Below are 5270 nucleotides of genomic sequence, written 5' to 3'. Positions count from 1 at the left end.
TTTTCGCTCAAAATATTCTATCGATTGAAAATATAAATTATTGTCTAGAAATTCACTTAAACTGCGATAACTTCGACAAGACGTCATCAATATACACTAAACCTAGGGAGATTTCAGGCTTCTATAAACTACATGAAATTCCATAAATCGGACCTTCGTAAACAAATTTAAACCAGAGATATAAAATAAAATGTTTGCGGTGTTAACATAATATTTAATAATCATAACAGATCGAATTGTTAGCGCAGAGATTCTGTTCTCCTAAATTCGTATTTAAGAGTCCGAAAGAAGCCTAAAAAAGATACTGGGGCTTTTTTTTCTTTAAAAAGCTAGAACATAGCAATAATTTATTATATTAATTTATACATTTTATTATATTTATTCATATTAATATTAATAATATATTGATTTTAAATATATTTTTTTCTATTTCAAAAAGAGCATACTATATTATTAAGTATTGTACAACTATAATTTATCTATAAAGTACATAGCTGAATTGCATAAAATATTGTAATATATTACCTCCACTTTATGATCTATCCCTTTCTCCCTCTGGGATATGCATATATACATTAAATATGTAAATATATTTAAAATTTAACTTTCATATATTGTTTTTTTTTAGCGATCAATTTTTCTTCCATGGTTAATATTTCTATATTTTCTATAATTGGTAAAGGCATGTTTTGTATTACCCGTCTTGATGATGACTTTAATATGTTTTTCATTCCTATTCAGTAAGTTGGAGCTTGAGTTAGAGCTGGGATTTTATTCAATCGTAAAATCCTGGAGGAGTGAATTCCTGAAACAAAAATAAATAAATCATTTAGTAAAATGAAGCAGAAATGAACTAAAAAGAAATTTAAAACAATTACGATTTATTTTCACTATCTGGTATTTAAGCTCCAATAGTGGCAAAAATATCATCAGCAAAACGGTTCTATAAACTTTAGTTAAAGTTCTAAATGATCATCAAGAAACAAACTAATCGTACATAAAAGATTGAAACGCCCAACTATAACTTATACCGGTCAAGTCTGGAGCTATACCCATGTCTCCAACAGCAGAAATTTGAAGTCATTCAGTATATGAGAATGAGAATAATGAGCACCGACCAGAATGTCAAGTATGTTATCTAACTTCACTCAAGAATACACATACTGACCCAAAACTATTCCTTAATCGTATTTCTAACAACACGTTTATTTAAAAAATAGAAGGTTATGACATCACCAAAGTGGAATAGACGGAATTTGAACAAAACATGAAGCTGAATTGTAAGAACGGTATATATTTTGGTTTTAACCACGTTTATTGACTTTTTATTTTTTCATTGTTGTTGGTATATGTTTATTTACTTTAATAGCTTTTTAATTACTTTTCTATTTATTGATTAGGTTTTGTTCTTTTAAATTTCCCTAATGTTAACTAAAAATATGTAAATAAGGAAATTTAAATCACCTTACTGTATAAGGCTTGTAACTTATCATGTACTATTTATCAATTAACTGATTAATTAAAACAAGTATCATAAAAAATATATTTAAGATTTTAAAGAGACACAATGCTATTAAATTATTTTCAATTTTTGATGTAATTGAGAAAAATAACTGCTGAAAGTAGCTATTTAAAAATTATGTAGATATTGATGGAATAATATCATCTAAGGTTGCAAGGCGATATTTTAAAAATAACAATCAACAAAAAACTTTGTTATATTTAATTGTTTACGTTTTAGAAAAATAGCAGATTTCGAATTCAGATCATGATGTCACAAAATTCTCTGTACATTAATGCAGGCTCTTCAAATTAAGGAAATTATAAATCGTGAGTACTAGGTGTGAGACAAGCCCAGGCCATGAGTCTTGGACAAATTATTAAATGAAGACCATTATAAATAGTGAGAACAAATCGAATTTATTTCTATTATGTTTAATTTTTTATTATTTAGGTATCATTAGTTCCGTACATGGGACGGAAGAACGCAAAAACAGCCTGGCCTTAAAAGATAAGAGCTATCGGTAAGTAAAAGCTTATAGAGAGAGTAAGAGGAAAGAAGACGAGGAAGGAGCGACAGGCTTTGATGTATTGTCGCCTATATCCGATTACCGCGGCGGACCCGGCTAAGAGGGATGACCGCCCTTTGATCTGCCCACTCCCTCCCTCGGCTAATGCCACGCTAAGTCTTACTTCGGGCTTAATCCAAACCTACTAACGTACTTCTTTTACCATCTTTTTCTTGGGAAAAGCTCTCTCGGCCTGGAAAAGCTGGACATAGCGAAGGATACCAACGAGGAAACTATTCCTTACCAAACTTATCGAGTCATCTTCTAGTGGCGTTTTCTTTGAAAATCAATCTCAATTTGATTCAAAACTAATTTGATATATTTTAAGAATACTGTAACTTAAAAAACAAAAATTTGTATTACGATACAAACATTCAGGAAAGAGTTGTAATTGAACCGTGTTGAATTGCTGGTGCAGACACCGTAGTGGTCATTCTAACAAACAATATAAAAAAAAAAGTTAGGCTAGGAAATTATTACTACACAAATGACATCTTAGAAACTGGTAAAGGATCAAAAACCTAGATTTTTATTTCCATTTCATAGAAACAAAAAAAAAAGTTTGAATAGATATAGACCAAACTTCACAATTTTGTTACATATAGGTATAATAACGGCCAACATGATACTGTTGTCAGAAATCTTGAGACTAAACGGCGGACGAAATAAAATCGTAATTTATTTATTCAAAATCGTTTATTTATTTTTTAAAAATATTAGGCGCAGTATCAATTTATGGTATATTTTTAAATAGGTGAGGAGCAACTGTAACTGAGGGAGTTTAAGCGCCATCTCATTACGGCGCCGGTGTGATTCCAGCTTGCACGGGTTGACTTTTATTTGATGGCGTCCCACGAAAACTCGACCCTCCTATTCTAGTTATAATAGGTTCGTTACCTCTAGGGTAACATCTTCTCTTCCCTCTCCACTGAGAGGGACAATGGTCTAACCTGGCCACACACAACCTTCAAGACTTATTTTGTATACAGATTTATTGAGTAATTTATCTTTTTGTTCTGTCCTGAAGTCAGCGGACCAGAATGCATATAACATTGCAAGCCCAATAGTTTGTTTTTCAGTGTCTCACAGGAATAGACCAACACCAAATTAGTATCAGGAGGTTTTCTGGTAAGTTGAACATTAAACCATGTTGCTTTCCACTGTTTTTTTATTTTTATTTTATTCATAGATTAATATTAAAATCTGCCACAGTCATGGGCAGTAAACAATAGTGATATAAAGTTGTACATTAATACCAAAATAATAAAAAAAAGTCAAATTAAAACGGAACCGAAATATGAACTTAAATAAATAAACATAAAATAATTTAAGAAAAGTAAAATGTCCAACTAATTAAATAAAACTGTAATAACGACCATAATTATTTAATATTTGCACACTCGGTACAGGGATATTCGCGATTTACTCTCACACGAAGGGGGTAAAAAAGTGCTCTTTAATTCTCAGTATATGCCAGTTAAGGTTGAATAAGAACGCTAAAACCTTCGAGCGAAGTATCAACCTTCGAGGTGGATTATAGAGATAAGTGCAACTGGAAGAGGATTTGGATGATTGGATAGATTTAAATGAAATGTTGAATATTTAGTCTCGGTGTAAGATCAGGAACATGAGGGATGTGAAGATCATGATGAACTATTATGTTGGAAACGTTATATGGATTGCGTTATGGTTCTTACGATTGTGGATCGATATAAATGGGCGTATGTGATATTCGGAAGTTTTTCTGTCCTCAAAATTTGAGTTCGTAGGTCAAAATATGTCTGCGGATAGTCTTATAAATTTGAACAGGTTTGTTGTCTATTGAGGGGAGATGTTCTATTGAGTATTCAGCATATTTGGCTGAATATACTGTTAAGTTATCATAAAAGTGTAGTATGTGGGTTTGTGGTAAGTCTTTCGTCTAGGATGAAGCCAAGATATCGAACATTGTTGAATCTAGATAAAAGAATGTTATACAGTATGAAAGGTGGTGAGGGACTACGTCTAAAGTTACTTGACAGAATTTGGATTCAATAACTGTTATCCACCATCGGTTAGACCATTAAATAGTTTTAAAGCAGAGCAGAGTCAGGCTATAATTGACGATATAAATAGATTAGGAGTTTTAGTAAAATTTTGGAATAACAGGATTTTTCCTTTGAAGAATATTTTGAATACTACTGTATGTATAACGCTTAGTTTAATTTTCCAAACTTTAAATTTTGGTCATTTACAAAATTTGTAAATATTAAATATTTCGTTTATTTTTTTTTCTTTATTTAAATTACAATTTCAGTTAATCTGTCCAGAAGTTTAGCTTGTTATAAAGTATAAATGAGAGTGAGAGCTGATAGGCGAGGCAGTTGAAGTTGTGGCGTTTAGAACAACCCAGTCCTTCTCACCTGAGGTCCCTGAGGAGGTCCAAGTTTCCCCGGGATGGAAAGAGTTTTCCCGACGTGGAACAGGCCAACTCCATTAAGTTTTGTTTTCAACTTCTCTACCCACGGCTTTCCGTCTCATGTACCATTTATAACAGGCTATTCCACTCATCGCTTCGCGTTTTCTTCAGCTCTGTTTTCGTTTTCCTTGTTGACATTCTCGGCTTTGTCAGTGACCTAAGATAAAACGCAATTTTTCAGAGATTCGTTCCTAAAAGATTTTCTCTGCTCAGTTTCTGTGCAAAAATGATTAAATAACTCCGGTTACATTAAATTAAAAGATATATCATATGTTTAATTCAATATTTTGTATAATTCCAAATTTTTTTGTATACTATTCCTTTTCAATTTTATGTTTCTCTAAATGTTGTTGTTATCTCTTTTGTTCCATAGCCCTGATGAAAATCTGGAACTCAGGTCGAAACGTCGGCATAAAATATATAAATATTGTTTTGTTTATTTATGTTGTTCTTTGATGATCGCACCCCCCCCCCCGACAAACTTTTCCAATCATTAATCTACGGTCAACTATCTACACCTCATTATAAAATATTTATGATATGTTCTAAATAAATATCTCTTAGTTCACTGTCATAAGGGGAAAAAAGTATTTATAGTATACATAAATATCTCGACAAAAATAAGGAGCACTAACAATAGAAAAAAGGAGTAGGCAAAGCTCAAACTTGCAAAATAGGTCGTGGAGGAACCTGATAGAACCTTTCAAATTAGATATCGGTAAGAATTAGATAGAGGGAGAGGG

At 31.8% G+C, this 5270-nt stretch overlaps 1 long non-coding RNA gene across 1 annotated transcript; it reads right to left on the bottom strand.

Moving 5' to 3' along the window:
- Positions 1-237: 237 nt before the first annotated feature.
- On the bottom strand, positions 238-4725 carry LOC136796114 (uncharacterized). The gene is made up of 3 exons (XR_010843813.1): positions 4472-4725; positions 526-805; positions 238-329 (listed from the first exon to the last, which is right to left on the bottom strand). It is a non-coding gene; the product is annotated as an uncharacterized lncRNA (long non-coding RNA).
- Between the last annotated feature and the right edge of the window lie 545 nt (positions 4726-5270).

Source organism: Halyomorpha halys, unplaced genomic scaffold (assembly GCF_000696795.3).
Source record: "Halyomorpha halys isolate HHAL.00 unplaced genomic scaffold, Hhal_1.1 Scaffold91.1, whole genome shotgun sequence".
Lineage (NCBI taxonomy): Eukaryota > Metazoa > Arthropoda > Insecta > Hemiptera > Pentatomidae > Halyomorpha > Halyomorpha halys.
The sequence above is the reverse complement of the archived record's forward strand: the minus strand, read 5'-3'. Positions and strand labels throughout refer to the sequence as shown.